A 17,961-nucleotide genomic window follows, 5' to 3' on the forward strand; every position below is an offset into this window, starting at 1 on the left:
TGTCATGTTTCTCTTCTTTTGCCTCTTCTGGTAGATCCTGGGAAACTCTCAGAGGTTTCTGCATCTTCTGATTACAGCAGCAGCTGTCCCTGTTGGTTTGGTTGTGATGCATAATAGTGCCTCACCACAAAAAGCTTGGAGAAGGTTGGATTTAGATTGTAAATGACAATGTCCTGCAAATGATCTTTATTTCATATTCTATTTTCTTTGAATTTCTTTTCCTTCAAGTAAGATGAGGCTATTGAGAAAGTATGAAGAGAACACGTAATATTTCAAGAACCTCTTGGACTCTATTATCCTTGACCTCTAGTTGCTTGTGACTATTGATGTAAATTATCCTCTACTTTTGAAATTTTGTTCTCTTCGTTTCCATGACACTGTATACTGCACTGCTGTTGTGCTACCTCTCTCACTGCCACTTTCTATTTTTCTATCTTCTTTGCTATTCTCCTTCATAATCTTGTTTATAAATGTGTGAGTTTCAGTTCAATTTTCCATCCTCTGCTTTTCTCTGAATATACATTGTCTCACATTGTTTCAAATGCCATCAGAATGTGCATGATTCCCAAAACTTTCTCCAGGCCCTAATATTTCTCCAATCTCTTTTCATCTTCAAATCCCCATTGGATATTTTTTTCTTGCTTGTTTCACCTAAACTCAATCCATCTTGAAATAATTTCACTACCTTTGCTACTCTTCCTGCAAAGTGACTTTTCTTTGGAACAATTATTTTCATTAAGAGGTTCCTTTTCTAGTCATATAGTTGTGAAACCTCAAGATCATCCTTTACTTCTTTCTCTCTTAGCTTTATATACCCAACCAGTCACTAATTTCTGTCTGTTCTTCCTTCTCAATTACTCTCATGTTATCCATGCTTTTTACTTCTCATTAACACCACAATATTTTGTCTGTACTATTTCACACCTAGTTTACTGTGTTGGTCTCTCTGTCTCCTGTATTATTTTTATTCTAAGCCACTTAAATAAAAGCCCAGGCTCATCTTTTTAATATCCCATTCTCATTGTTCCATTAAGTGCCTACATCTATTGTCTCTTTATTGAAGTCTTAATTAATTATTTGGGGATTTAATTGTCCTAAAAATATGGCCTAATAGTCTCTTCGTATTTAAGATTCTCTTTGTATTTAACCTTTGGCATTTTAATTATGTGTCTTGGTGTGGACCTCTTTAGGTTCCTGTTTCTTGGGACTCTCTGAACTACCTGGATTGTATTTATGTTTCCTTTGCCGGGTTAGTGAAGTTTTCCATCATTATTCTTCAAAAAACTTTCTCACTTCTTGTTCTCCCTCTTCTCCTTCAGGTACCCCTATTACACAGATGTTTTCATAAGTAATTTTGCCCCAAAGACCCCTTAAATTATTCTATTCTTGGCTTTTTTTTTCTTGCTGTTTTGATTGGGTGACCTTGGCTTCCCCATCCACTATATTGGTGGTTCAATCCTCTTCTTCATCAATTCTGCTAATTACCTCTAATATCCTCTTCATCTCAGATAATGTATTCTTCATTTATGCCTGGTTACCTTTTACAAATTCCATTTCAATTTTTATGCTATTTGCATCTCTTTGTTAAAGTTCTCAGTGAGTTCATCTGCATTTCCCCTAAGTCCGTCTTTATAATCAGTGTTTTGAGTATCTTTATAACCAGTATTTTGAACTCTGCATCTTTTAGATTACTTGGTTCTATTTTATCTGGATGTCTGTTCTGTTTTCTCATATGGTTTCTGCTTCTTTGTCTTTGTCTTCCCATTTTGGCTGCCTTTCTGTGTCTGATTCTTTTTATTTATTTATCTATTTATTTATTAATTTATTTTTGGCAAGGCAACCCTTTGTTGACCTCACAGATTACAAGAAACTTGTCAGCTTACAATCTCTGATTTATTTATTTTTTAAATTTTTTATGCCTACAGCACCTGGTCTTCCTAGGTGGTCTCCCATCCAAGTACTAACCAGGCCCGACCCTGCTTAGCTTCCAAGATCAGACGGGATCGGGCTTGTTCAGGGTAGCATGGCCGTAAACTTATGTCTGTTTCTATGTACTAAGCAAAGCTCTTAAGTCTCCAGGTCTTATTAATGTGGCTTTGTGTAGTAGGTGTCCAGAGGCACAATCCTGAGAGAGGTTCAGCAGCAGGCCAATGTTAGCCCCAGTCTGTCTTCCTCTGGGGCCACCTGTTAAAATTCAGCAAGGAATCCACAGATGCTGTACTTAAAGTTCTCTCAAGAAACCATGCCAGAAACCGTGATCACCTGCCACTAGTGTGGGTATTGCAGCTTGCTCAGCAAGTTGCACAGGACTCACCAAAGACAGAACTGGATGTGGCTTTGGCAGGGCTGCAAGTTGGGGGAGGTGGAATTTCATGAAATCCTCTGGTTGGAGTTACCTCTGTTATCCAGTTTGAAGATGTCTCAGCTATAGAGGGGCTACATCTGCATACTGGGAGAGGGGAGGGTTCAGTAGAGGAACAATGGATACTTCCAGCACTGCTGCCCAGGATAAAGCCTCACCTCCAGCCTTCACTTCAACAACTCAGCATACCCTTGTGATCCCTGGTGACCCCTCTTTCCTCTGAGCAGCTACTCCAGCACTGGTGCTCAGAACGAGCAGGTCCGTCACTATGAAAGTTTACTCATGGACACAGCCCCTTTAAGAGGTATCTGTAGCTGCTGGCTCTCGCTGCCCTAATCAGCCACTAGGACCAGACAGCCCCGCGTCCTTGACCTGTACTACTTTCCCCCATTGCAGGGTGATTTCTTATTTCTCTCCCCAGTTGTAGGGCTTGTTCATCTAAACCTCAGGCAACCCTGCTTGCTGTTTTCTCTATGTTCCTATCACAACTTTGATGTGATCATAAGAGCAGATGAACAAAACCTGTATCTTCTATGCCATTTTTCATAATAATTATTAATAAGAATAATTTAAGATCAAAGATAAAGGTGCTCTCACCAGAGAATATTTTTGTTTGCTTCTGACAGGGACCAAGGTACAGTAGCAATTTGGGACCATGCTAATCTAAAGTTCATGGTACTTGAGAGGTCCTGGACTGCTCATGAACTAAGTTGCAAGTCTGTAGAAAGGTAAGGCCAGTTCCCCTCTGAGCTTTTTGACAAAAAGTTTTTCAGAATCTCCACTTTGAAAAGGTATGGGGCTTTGGATTCTGTTCCTCTCACTGAATGCTACTACCAAAACCACTACTAAATTTCATAGCTATTTATCCCAGACTGTTGAAAGATGTCAGGTTAAAAGCAACTTTTAGTACTAGGCTTACTTTTCTGGAATATTGTTTTCTCCTAGATTTTGAAAAGTAATTTCTATCCAGTTAGTATTTTGATACTTTTAAGATGATTTTCTGTAATCCCTTGATATATGTCACATGCTATGGTTCTAAATATGTATATTAGTTGGTTTATTAAACGATAGACTTTTTGTTCTTGTTTCACTGGTCCCTAAGGCCCTGTACAATTTAAAAAATATATTTTCTCTGTTGCTCTAATTGTGTAATTTCAATTCTAACATTAATTTTAGTACTTTTTTTTTGTTTGGCCCCTCCATTCTATTTATGAGCCTATTCACTGTTTTAAATTTTGTTTATTGTTTTTTTTTTAAATTTTAGTTTTAAATCTTCCATTTGGTTCTTTTCTTTAATTGTGATAAAATATACATAACAGAAAATTTACCATTAGTAAAATTAAATAGATTCGTAATGTTGTGTAACCGTCATCATTATTTTAGTTCTAGAAGATTATCATTACCCAAAAGAGAAAGCCCATACTCATTAAGTAGTAACTTCCCATTCCACTCTCCACCAAGTCACAGGCAATCACTAATATACTTTCTGTCTCTATTGATATGTCTATTCTGGATATATCATAATTATAATAATATAATATTTGACTTTTTGTATCTGGTTTCTTTCACCTAGCATAATGTTTTTGAAGTTCATTCAGGTTGTAGCAAATATAAGTACTTCATATTTTTAAATAGCTGAATAATATTCTGGTGTATAGATATGTCACATTTTGTTTATCTGTTCATTACTTTATGAACACTTGTGTTCTTTCTGCCTTTTGGCTATTGCAAATAATACTTCTGTGAACATTTTATATAAGGTTTTTTATTTTGAACACCTGTTTTCAATTTTTTGGGTATATATTCAGGAGTGGAATTGTTGAGTCATATAGTAATTCCATGTTTAACTTTTTGAGAAATTGCCAAGCAATTATCCACAACAGATTCTCCTTCTTACCTGCAAATGTATGAAGGTTCTAATATCTAATATCTCCACATTGTTACAAACGCTTATATCTTTTGTTTGTTTGTTTGTTTGTTTTAATCATCATTATAGCCATTTTAGTGGGGGTGAAGTGGTATCTCATTATTGTTTTGATTTGTATTTCTCTAATGATTAATGATACTGAACACCTGTTTGTGCTCTTATTGGTCATTTGTATATCTTCTTTGTTGAAATGTATATTCAATTCCTTTGCCAGTTTTTATTTGGGTTGTTTTGGGTTTTGTCATTGAATTGTAATATTTCTTTATATATTCTTGATGCTAGACCCCTATCAAATATATAATTTGCAAATATTTTCTCCCAGTATATAGGCTGTCTTTTTACTTGCTTGATAGTGTCTTTTGATACACAAGTGTTTTTAATTTTGATAAAGTCTAATTTATCTTTTTGTTTTTGTTGTTTGTGCTCTTTTTGGTGTTCTATTTAAGAAATAATTGTCAAATCCAGGATCATGAAGACTTGTCCCTATGATTTCTTCTAAGAGTTTTATGGTTTTAACTCTCATGTTTGTCTTTGATTAATCTTGAGTAAATTTTTGTATATAATGTGAAGTTTATGCAACTTCATCCTTTTGCATGTGGCCATGCAGTTGTCCTAGCATCTTTATTGAAGAGAATATTCTTTCCTTGATGAATAGTCTTGGTACCCTTGTTGAAAAACAATTGACCATGGATTTCAGGGTTTATTTCTGAACTCTCTATTCTATTCTATTGATCTATATGTCTATCTTTATGCCAATAACATGCTGTTTTGATTAGTGTAGCTCTATAATAAGTTTTGTAATTGGAAATATGAGTCCTCCAACTTTGTTCTTTCCCAAGGTTGTTTAGCTATTTGGGTGCCTTGAAATTCCATGTGAACTTCAAAATAAGTTTTTCCATTTCTGTGAAAAAAAGGCTATTGTATATTGATAGGTATTGCATTTAATCTGTGAAATCCTTTGAGGAATATTTTTATTTCAATAATACTAAATCTTCAGTTCATTACCACAGGATGCCTTCTCATTTATTTAGGGCTTCTTTAACTTATTTCACCAATGTTTTATAATTTTCAGTTGTGTAAATCTTGTACCTCTTTGGATAAATTTATTCTTATGTATTTTATTCTTTTTGATGCTATTTTAAATTAAATTTTTTTCTTAATATCATTTTCAGATTATTCATTGATAGTGTGCAAATGTACAAATAATGTTTATGTGTTGATTTTTTATTCTACCACTTTGCTGAATTTCACTTGGTTTCTTATTATATCTTCTATTTATCCGAGGTCTTTTTCCCCTGAGGCTATGTGCCGTTTATTTCAAATGTGTTCATAATTGTTTGTTGAAAATTTTTTTGGTGGCAACTTTAATATCCTTGTCAGATAATTCTGATGTCTTTGTTATGTTGATGTTGACATCTCTTCATTATCTTTTTTCCCCCATTCAATTAGATATCACCCTAATTCTTGTTACAAGTGATTTTTGATTAAAACCTGGATTTGGGGTATTATGAGACTCTGGTTCTTATTTAAACCTTCTACTTCAGCTGGTCTTCCCTAAGACCACTCCATCAGAGGAAGTGGGAGTGCTACTACATTACTATCATATGCATGCCCAGTTTCCCTACTTGGACCCCGTTGATACCCAAGCGAGGGCTCTTCATTACTCCTGAGGGTGGGAGTTCTAGTTCCCCACGAGGCCTAAAGCGATACCTCTGGAATGGAAAGATTAGGTGTTTCTGATAACTGGTCGGTCCCCAAGTGGCACCCAGTGACCCCAACAGATGACGGCTTCTTTATAGCACTAGGTGGTGGTGAAATGCTTGGCTATTTTCTAGACCTTTTACGATACCACTCTAGTGAGGCTGGGTAATGGTGCCTTGTTACCGCCAGATGGGGTTAAAAATCTGGGCTCCCCAGATGGCCTCCACTGACATTGCGGTGGTGGGTGTCTGTAGATGGAGGAAAGCAAGGTGGGGAGGAGAAGAACTTCATTACTGCCCAACAGGGATGAAGTCTCATCTCCGTACTTGGATTTTTGTGACAACTCCCCAGCAGGGTGTTTGGGACACCTCATTACAGACTGGCTAGCATGAAAGACTTGGCTTCCTACTTGACTTTTGCTGCTGTGATGTGATCATAACTTTTTCCTGGGGTTTTTGGCTGAAATAGAGTTTTCATTGTCTAAAATTTTATGTCTTGCTAGGCTGCCCCTTTCTTTGTCCTTTGGCTAGAAAAAACAGGATTTCGTTAGGGGCTTTTTCCCTCTTCGGGCCCATGCATGCATGCGTGTGTGTGTGTGTGTGTGTGTGTGTGTGTGTGTATGTGTGTTCATTGCATATATAAAGTTGGGCTTAGTGAAAGAAGGAAGAGGGAAGAGGGAAGAGAGAGGGATTTTTTTCTCTTTTTCTTGTTCATCACCAGTCCTGCTGGATTAAGACCTCCCTGCTTATGACTTCTTTTAACCTCTTAAAAACTCCATCTCCAAATACAATCATTTTGGAGATTAGGTCATCAACACATGAATTTTGGAGGACATTATTCAATCCACAGCATGTTTTTCTATTCCTGATCAGGTTTTGTTTTGTTTTGTTTTGTTTTGTCGTGTGTGTGTGTGTGTGTAACAGTAATTTGCTAGGATACAAGATTAGGGAGCTTGTTCCTGACTATGTGATTCATCTCAAAATGATTTTGTATAATGCTTTTCACATAGTAGGTTCTCAATTGATCTGTTGAATTAATAAATATATGAAAGAAGCACTTCACTTACACAGGTGGAATGAGTTGTTTTAGCTCTAACAGACAAACAACACGTTTCCTTTATAGGTTCACCACTCACTAAAATGTCCCAACTCCTTAGCAAGTGTTCCAAAGTCCTTCATAATCTAGCTCTTGCCCACATTCCTTGCTTCATCTCCCACTGCTTCCATACCTATCACCTAGAATCCAGTCACACCAAATTTCTTGTTCTTCCATGAACACATTAAACTCTTTCATACCTCCAAAATGTTCCCTACACACAAGTCCCTTTGCCTAAAATATCCTTTCTTATATCTTCACTAGGCAACTCTTTCAAAACCCAATTCAAATATCCCAATCTTTATGAAGACTCTCCTGATGCCTCAAGACAAGAAAATAGTAGTTCAATTCTTTGTGATTTTATAATATTTTCTTCATGTGTTTATAATAACCCTTCTCCCATAGCCTTATAGTTATCTATTCACATTTTTCCCCCATTAGAATGTGAAATACTTAAGGGCAGGAACCGTTGTCTCTTTGTACACCTTGCACTTACTGAATAGTACATAGTGAGTATTCAGTAAATGTTTTTTTTTTTGGAAACATATGAGCTTCAGTGCTGCACAATCTGATATTACTTTGGCTACTCTTGTTTTGTTTTAGAAGGGAAGTTTAGTTTTATTTAGGACATCAATAATGTAAAAATAAGAGCAAATGAGGCATGTAATCTTGCATTTATTATATATATATTGATAGTTTATAAGAAATTTTGTGACATATGGAGGTGATGTGTTCCTGAAAGTCTTGTAAATTTGATATCTCAAAAGTTAAATAGCTCAGAGGAATACAGTGTGCATGCATGCACAAACACTCATACTTGTAATTCTCTTTTTTCAATTCAGCAGGATTTTGATTTTGGCATGCAGCTTTGTAAATTAACAGCATTAGTACACATTGCATCTATAAAAAGTTAGTTAATTCAACTTTTCAAAGCACATAATAAATTTGTGTATTAGTTACTCTATGAAGGCATAAACAAAGATCTGTACCTGCATTTCAGATGTGGTCACTTGAATAATTCAGTTACTGAAGATGTTTTTCATTAAATTTTAAATTTCTAATATCAGTCCTGTTAATGGAGATTTAGAGATATGGAATATTAAGGGAGCAGAAAATAAAGGGAAATTGGCATGGTTTCACAAACAGGAAAAAAAAGATCCAAACAAAAGTTGAAATAAATAATTATCACTGGATCTCTATCTACGTTAATTTGTCTGTGTGAGCTAAGGGAAAAATTGGAACAATATTTTGGTCAATATAAGATGAAATTTGAGAATTATATATCTAGTCTACATTATCTACATAAGAAGTACTTCTTGGTATGGTCCCTGTACCAAACAGCATCAGCATTGTCTGACAATAGGATAGAAGTTCAAATTCTCATGTCCTATCAAAGACCTGCTGAATCAGAAACTCTTACAATGGAGCCAACTATTCTGTTTTAACAAACCCTGCAGGTGATTCTGATATGAATTCACATTTGGTAACCACTGCTCTAGATTTCTGGACTTTATGAATTCCCTGGATAATTACATATCTTCCTTCCACATCGTCTTCTTTATGGGAGGAGGCTGAAGATATATTGTTTTCAGGTGATGATGATGGTGATTATAAAAATAGTCTCAGATCTCTTTGTCCTTGTGCCTTGCAATGTTTAAATTCTCAGCCTAGAAGCCCCAGGTTGGTTTTCCATCCTTCGATCTCTAGTTGGCTCTAAATCTTAGAATACAGGATAAGCTTGATTGTGCCCTCTCTAGAAACCTTGAAAACACACATTTAAGTAATAGAAATTACACATACTGCTTTCTGGGTGTGCACAATGTGTGGGAGTGAATTCTGCTTGAAAGTCTCATTATCCCATTTCTGGAACACTGCCCTAATGATATATAAAACAAGTATATAGATAAATACATAATTTTTCATTGTAACCTTGTTTGCTATGGTGAAAAACCAGACAGATCAAAATGTTCATTAACAAGGGGATGATTATAAGATTATGTAAAGCTCATATTATTAAATTTTATGTATCTGTTATAAGAATTTAATATCTCAATAGTTAACTGTGATTCAGATGCTTCCATATACATTATTATTTCTAATCCTAACAACTTTGTTAAAAATGTAATGCTTTATAAAGTTTGTGTAGAAAAAAGAAAAATAAGTATTTGGTAGTTCAGTTTGCATAGAAAGATAATCAAGATATATTGCTGAGGTGACAAAAATAATACCAAGGTGCAGAACAGTATTCTTTATATGGTTTCACCACTCGGGAGAAAAATACCATTTGAAATTTCAGCATCGACATGTTTTATACTTACAATGTAAAAAGATAAACAAGATCTATATTAATTGGCAACAAATGATGATCACAATATGGTTTTAATCACAAAAGAAGTGCACTAAAAGAAGTGATGTGTCTGTCTCAGTGGAGTTATGGTTGCATGTGTGTATACATTTATTAAAGCTCAATAAATGGTACCCTGAGAATTTGTGTAATTCACAGTGCATGGACTTTATCGAATTAAAGTCATACAAAAGAACAAAAGTAGATCCCCCCACTTATACTACATATAAAAATCAACTCAAAATTTATTAAAAACTTTAATGTCACTCCAGAAACCATAAAGTCCTCAAAGAAAACATGGGGCTAAGTTTCATAACATTGGTCTTGAAATGGTTTTTTAGATTTGATATCAAAATCAAAGACAGCAAAAGCAAAAATAAAAAGTGGAACCACATAAAACTAAAAACTTCCTACTCTGCAAAGGAAACCGACAACAAAATAAAAAAGGCAACTTAAAGAATGGGAGAAAAAAATTTCAAATCATATATCTAACAAAGATTTCATATCAACCAATATTCAAGAAACTCATACAGTTCAATATCACAAAAACAAATAACCTAATTTAAAAACGGGCAAAAAGACATAGAAACAACCTGTGTCCATTGATGGATGAATGGATAAAGCAGTTGTAATTATCTATCTATCTATCTATCTATCTATCTATCTATCATCTATCTATCTATCTAATCTAATCTATTTATCATCTATCTATCTATCATCTATCTAAGTATCTATCTATCATCTATCATCTATCTACACACAGTGCACTATTATTCAGTCATGAAAATAATGAGGAACTACCATTCGTGGCAACATAAATAGACCTTGAAGACATTATACTACCGAGAAACACAAATACTATATGATCTCACTTTTATGTGGAATTTAAAAACAAAACAAAACAAAATAAACCTTCACTAATTCATAGATACAGAGATCATATTTGTGGTTACCAGAGGCAAGGGTAGGGGAGGGTGGATTCGAGGAAGGTAGTTAAAGGCACAAACTTCGGTAATGAGATACATAAGCACTATGGATGTACAGTATAACATTATGATAATAGTTATACTGCTGTATGATATATAGGAAAGTTGTTCAGAGAGTAGACCCTAAGAGTTCTCATCACAAGGAAAAAACGTTTTTTTTTCTTTTTATTGTCTCTATATACAGCAATAGATGTTAACCTATTGTGGCAATCATTTCACAATATATATAAATTAAACCACCATGCTGTATACCTTAAACTTATGCTGTGATATAAAATGTCAATTATTCCTCAATAAAATTGGGGAAAAAATTTAAAAGGGGACAAAGTTTCTGAATAGATATCTTCCCAAAGAAGATATGCAAATAGCTAACAGGTACATGAAAAGATTTCTTGACATCACTAATCATCAGAGAAATGCAAATCAAAATCATAATGAGATATCATCACCTCACGCCTGTTAGAATGGCTATTATCAAAACTAAAAGAAATAATAAGTGATGGCAAGAATGTGGAGATAGGAAACCCTTGTGTACTATTGGTGGGAATGTAAACTGGCACAGCCACTATGGAAAACAGTATGGAGGTTGCTAAAAAATTCAAAATAGAACTACCATATGACCCAGCAATTCCACTTGTGGGTATTTCTCCAAAGGAAACAAAATTATCTCGAAGAGATATCTACCTCTGATGTTCATAGCAGCATTATTCACAATAGCCAAATTATGGAAATAACCTAAGTGTTCATTGACAGATAAATGGATAAAGAAAATGTTATATCTTTATTTGTTTATCTGTCGATGAATGGATACATACACACACACACATATATATCTGAAGAGGGAAGAGAGAGAATATTATTCAACCTTTAAAAAAAGGAATCCTGTCATTTGTGACAATATGGGTGAAACTGAGGGGCACCACGCTAAATGAAATTATTCTGACAAAGATAAATACATGGTATTAATCATATGTGGAATCTTAAACACAAAGTCAAATTTATAAAAAGAGAGTAGACAAGTGATTGAGAAGGGCTGGAAAGTGTAGGGGGGGTGAAGTAGTAAAAAGATACAAACTTTGTAAGATGAATATGGTTTGTGAATTTAATGTATATTATGATGACTATAGTTGATGACACTGTATTGTATAATTAAAATTTTCTATGACTAGAACTTAAATATTATCACTACAAAAAGGTTAATATACGAGGTGTTGGATGTGTTAATTATATCAATGGGAGTAATCCTTTCACAATGTTTACATATATCAAATCATCACATTATATACTTCAAAAATCTTACAATTTTATTTATTAATTATACTTTTAAAAGCTGAAAAATAGTTTTAAAAGAGTCATAAACAAACATTGAATTCCAATTAATGATATCCACACAAAAATATTTAGGGCTAAATTATACTAATGTCTGCAATTTAGTTTGAAAGGCATTAAAATGGATTGATGGTCTAACAGATGGATAAATACAATTGCAGAATCAAGGTGACATATACTCATTTTCACCTTTTCTAAATGTTTAAAATTTTTCATAATAAAATGTTGAAAATTATATATGCATAGTATATTTTCATTGTAACTTATTTTTCTGATTCTCTGTATTTCGATTTTGGCATATAGAATTTATTTAAATTCTCAATACAAAAACTATTTATTATTGACATGGAAAGATATCCATTCTTTTAAGTGAACAAAACAGTTTACAAAAATTATATATATATGATCTCATTTGTATGAAAAACAAGATGTTTATATAGACAAATTAAATGTCTGGAAGAATACACATGAAACTATTAACACGATCCCTGGAGGTTGAAGTAATGAGGGCTTTCATTTTCTCTGTACTCTTTTAATTTTTTACAATATTCATGTATATCAGAAAAAATAGATATTTCCATTTTTAAATGCAGTTTATTGATTTTAATGGTGACAGATGGTATAATTAAATGGAGAAATAGGAACTTTCTAACCTCTGCCTGAATACCTCTGGGATTTAGAAGCTACCTACTTCAAGAAACAATCTGTTCCATCGTTGGAAAAGCTCCAATTATAAGAATATTTTCACTTATGCAAGCTAAAATCTTACTGCCTCAATTTTATTGTTGGAACAACACTGAACAAGATGGCATTCTACTGTATAGTAATCTCATAGTATAAAGGGAACTGAACCAACTAACTATGGCACAAAGTGTGAGTGATGAACACAGACAGGAAGGAGCAATTGTTATGGCTATAACAGGAGTTTTTAAAAAGAAGGCGCAGTAACTTCTAAGGGATTTGACCCTGGCTCTCCCTTGGGTGAGAGATGACAAAAATACAGAAATTCATCTGAGAGCTTTCTGGGGTCCCAGGTTGTTCACAGCAGGTCTAGGAACATTATCTTGTAAGAAACATTGCACTTCTGGTGGTTCTGATTAGCAGGAATACTACTTGATAGTGCAAACTAGGACTGAAATAAATAGCTGTACTCTAAAAATCCTCAGAAACCAGAAAACAATGAAATTCTTATCAAACTACCAAGATGGTAATTGTCTTTAAGCATGTGGTTTTATTATGCCTGAGGTATATGTTTGAGGAAAAACTCATCAAGTGAGCTGATTTTCAAAATATTCTCAAAACATAACTCAATTCAGAATGACTTTGATACATTGGGGAAAAAAACAGTCCTATAGAAACAGGATAAAACTTAAAAGGGAAAAATACAAGTTGTTACTTTTAGAATGGACTGATGAGTAAGTGCCTATGTAAAAGGAAAAGAATGAGTAAGTCAGAATTAAAAGAATCAATAGCATAAAGCTGTTATAGGAAAAGTATTCAAACAAATACTGGGGTAAAATTAAGATAAAATAGACTTTTATATATAACTTTGTCGTAACTATCTAATTCTCCTTTTTCTCTGACCTCTTGCCCATAAAAATTCTTTTCCTCAGAAAAAGTAATTAGACATTATATAATAAGGTATAAAGTAAAGTATAATGTAAATAGAAAATAGATTACAATGAAGACAGATAAACAAGTATGAGGATATAAAAAAACTAGAGGTCTATGGCCATGCCACCCTGAATGTACCTGATCTCATCTAATCTTGGAAGCTAAGCAGGGTCGGGCCTGGTTAGTACTTAGGTGGGAGACCACCTAAAAATAGTAGGTGCTGTAGGCATTAAAAAACAAACAAAACTAGAGAATGGGCTTTAAAAATGCAAATTATAAAGACATATGTCTTTTCTGTTAGCACAAAGCAAATTTAGCTTTAAACTTACTAGATTACTAGCTGCTAATTAAAAAAGAAGAAGAAAGGGGGAAAAGAGACTGCACAGTTTAGAAATGTATAGCATTTTGTAGATCACTATAGAAACAAGGTGTGGATATGTGGAAATGTGATTAAAAACATTGAAATGTCAGTGTTATGAGGAAAAGTTAAGAAATAGGGTTGTTTAGCTCAACAAAGAGAAAGCTAGGAGGTGACTTGATGATTATTTTCAAATATTTCAGATGACATTTTGTGAGAGATTCAAAGTAATTGTGTTCTGTGCCCACAGAGAAAATAATAAAAAAGAAATGGACTTAAATCAATTGAGTGACAATCTAGGCTGAAATTTGCAATGTACACAAAAGGTAAATATTTATATACATAAAACACAAAAAAATTTCTGCAAATTGGTAACAATACTTAAAACAACTTATTTTAAAAAATGGCCAAAGACATGAACATGTAAGTTATAGAAGAAGAAATACAAATGATCAATAGAAATTTAAAAATGTTCGACTTCACTAGTAATCAGAGAAATACAACTATATCAGCACCATATTTTTTTCTCATCAGACTGGCTAGGAAAAAAAATGATAATAACAAGTGTTAAAAAGAATATAGGGAGTGACATCAGAAACATGGTGAAATGAGAGATGTCCCCAGATCTCTCCACTTGAAACAACAATAGGCTGAACATCTAAAATGCAACAAAAAACACGCAACCTGCACACCAACGCATCTGAGCATGGGATCTGTGAATAAGAGTTATCACAGGCAAAAAAAAAAATTCCATTAATGCCCAGTCGAAGAAATAGTACATTAAACATCATGAAAAACCAAGGTGACAAGACAGCAGAGAAAGAAAAATCACAGAAAATAAACTGAAAGACATAGAAATAAGAGACTTAAAAGAGAGAATTCGGGATAGTCCTTCTGAAAAAATTTAATGAAATACAAAACAATTCCTATCAACAATTCCAGGGATTGAAAAAACAACTAGATGAGCACAATGAATTCTTTAGCAAGGAGATCGAAACCATCATAAAGAACCAAATAGAACTTCTGGAGATGAAGACCACATTACAAGAGTAGAAAAATGAAATAGCAAGCTTGGGAAATAGAGTCGAACAAATGGAGGAAAGGATCAGTGATACTGAAGACAGAAATATAGAAATAAATAGGAAGGAAAAAGAAAAAAATGAAGAATGAAAAATAATGAAAGAGAAATATAAGAACTAGCCGATGCCATCAGGAGAGGACACATAAGAATAATGAGCATTCTCAAAGGGGAGGAAAAAGAGCAAGGATTAGAAAAGCATATTTAGACAAATACTTGATGAGATTTCCTAAATCTAAGGAATGAGTTAGAGCTTGGAATTCAACAAGTCAACAGAACACCCAATTACCTCAACCCAAAAGGGCCTTCACCAAGACACATTGTATTAAAATTATCAAAAATCAATGAAAAAGAAAGAATTCTCTGGATATCCAGGGAAAAGAAGACGGTAACATATAGAAGAAAATTTCTCAGCATAAACCTCACATGCCAGAAAGGAGTGGAATCAAATATTCAAACTATTAAATGAAAGTAATTACAAATCAAGAATAATATATCCAGCAAAACTCTCCTTTAGATATGAAGGAGAAATAAAGACCTTTCTAAACATACAAAAGTTGAAGGAATTCTCCACAACGAGGCCTGCATTACAGGAAATATCGAAAGTGGTCAGCCCACCTAAAACAAAATAACAAAAAAAAATACATAACTGAGAGTAAGGTGACTAGAAGGCAGATAGAAGCAGAGGCATGCAACTATTATTAAGAACAGGATATTATAAGCTTAAACAATAAGAAGAAATTTGCAATAGCAAGAAAGTAATGAAGGTTCAGCATACATAGGGACAAATTGAGACAACAATGACAGAAAAAGGGAGGGTTCAAAGATCCAAATTTGCAAAGGGAAATGGAGACAAGACACACAGAGAAAAAAAAAGGACTACTATATATATAACTATCCTTTGAATATTTACAATGGTAACCACATGTCAAAGATTCAGAACTTAACTATATAACACAAAACAAGAAAGACCAGAAGGAAACTCACAAAACCCAATGAAAACATCAAAACACCATCAACAACAAGGAAAACAGACACACAAGGACAAAGTAACGGAAACACCAAGATACCAAAAGTCAAAAGATAAAATGGCTATTGGAAAACCTTTTATTCCAAAATCATCCTAAATGTAAATGGACTGAACTCACCAATAAAAAGGCACAGAATTGCAGAAAGGATCAAAGAAAAAACAAAAAACGAAAACAAAACCCAACCATATGCTACCTTCAAGAGACACATCTCAGCTCCAAAGGCAAATATAGGCTCATAGTGAAACGGTGGAAAATGATATTTGAAGCAAATGGCATTTAGAGAAAAGCAGGAGTAGAAGTACTAATATTAGATGAAATTGACTTGAAAATAAAAAAGATAAAGAAAAATACTGAGGGACACTTCATAATGCTAAAGGGAATCATGGACCAAGAAGATATAACACTTATTAATATCTATGCTCCCAATAAAGGAGCCCTGAAATATGTAAAGCAATAACTAAACAGAATTGAAGGGAGAAACAGAAGAAAATACTATCGTACTAGGGGACCTAAATACCCCACTGTCAGATATGAACAGATCATCCAAACAGAAAATCAATGAGGAAATAACATCCTTAAATGGCACATTAAACCAACTGAACATAATTGACATTTACAGAGCTTTCCATCCCCAAACAGCTGCTTACATATTCTTCTCTAGGGCATATAGAACACTCTCAAGGATCGGCCACATACTGGGACACAGAGACAGCCTCAACAAATATAAGAGGGTTGAAAACATACTAACCATATTCTCTGATCGTAATGTTTTGAAGCTGGAAATCAACTGCAAAAATAAATTAAGAAGAACCACAAATACATGGAGATTAAACAACATGCTACTGAAGAATAACTGGGCCAGAGACAAAATAGAAAGAGAGATAAAGAGATACATAGAAACAAATGATAATGATAGTACAACATATAAAAACTTTTAGGACACAGCAAAAGCAGTTATAAGAGGAAAGTTCATATTGTTACAGACCTATCTCCAAAAACAAGAATGAGCCCAAATAAACAACCTAATGCTTCATCTAGAAAAAAAAAAAGACTAGAAAAGGAAGAACGAAGGAAGCCTAAAGTCAGAAGAAAGAAAGAAATAATTAAAATTAGAGCAGAATTAAATGAAATTTAAAACAAACCAAAAAAATAGAAAAAACAAATGCGACAAAGAGCTGGTTCTTTGAGGTTAATAAAATTGACAAACCCTTGGCTAGACTCACTCAAGAAAAAAGAAAAAGGACACAAATAAACAAAATCAAGGATGAAAGAGGGGAAATTACAATTGATATTGCAGAAAAAACAAAGGTCCATACAAGAATACTATGAAAAAGAACATAATAGCAGATTTAATAACCTAGAAAAATGGACCAGTATTTAGAAAAGGACAACCTTCCTAGACTGAATCAAGAACTGGAAAATCTAAATAGACGGAAATAGAAATTGAAACAATCATCAAAAACTTACCAAAAAGTTTAAGTCCAGGACCAGATGACTTTTCCAGTGAATTCTACCAAACATTCAAAGAAGACTTAATACCTATTCTCTTCAAACTCTTCTGAAAATTTGAAGAGGAGGCAATACTTCCCAACTCATTTTATGAAGCCAATATTATTCTAATACCAAAACCTGGTAAATATAACACACAAAAAAGAAAACTACAGAACAATATCTCTCATGAACACAGATGCAAAAATCTTAAGTAAGATACTAGGGAACCGAAAACAGCCACATATTAAAAAGATTATACATTACAATCAAGTGGGCTTATCCCAGAGGCACAGGGATGGTTCAACATAGGCAAACTGATTAATTTGATATACCACATAAACAAATTTAAAAATAAGAATCATATGATCATATCAATAGATGCAGAAAAAGCCTTTATTCAAAATACAGCATCCATTTATGATCAAAAAACTTAAAATCGGTATAGACAGAAAATGCCTTTACATAAAAAATGCCATATATAGCCATCCCTTAGCCAACTTTATACTTAACGGTGAAAAGCTAAACACCTTCTTTCTAAAATCAGGAACAAGATGAGACTGTCCACTATCACCATTGTTATTCAATATAACATTGGAGATCCTAGCAAGTGCAATCAGGCAAGAGAAAGATATAAAAGGCATCCAA

At 33.8% G+C, this 17,961-nt stretch overlaps 1 non-coding gene and 1 pseudogene across 1 annotated transcript; one reads left to right on the forward strand and one right to left on the reverse strand.

Annotated features, from left to right (window-relative positions):
• Window positions 1–1,916: 1,916 nt before the first annotated feature.
• On the reverse strand, window positions 1,917–2,035 carry LOC118608178. The gene has a single exon (XR_004952969.1). It is a non-coding gene; the product is annotated as a 5S ribosomal RNA (ribosomal RNA).
• Window positions 2,036–13,468: 11,433 nt separating this feature from the next.
• LOC118608346 lies at window positions 13,469–13,587 on the forward strand (annotated as a pseudogene).
• Window positions 13,588–17,961: the final 4,374 nt, after the last annotated feature.

This window comes from Rousettus aegyptiacus, unplaced genomic scaffold, assembly GCF_014176215.1.
Source record: "Rousettus aegyptiacus isolate mRouAeg1 unplaced genomic scaffold, mRouAeg1.p scaffold_m13_p_9, whole genome shotgun sequence".
NCBI classification, from domain to species: Eukaryota; Metazoa; Chordata; class Mammalia; order Chiroptera; family Pteropodidae; genus Rousettus; species Rousettus aegyptiacus.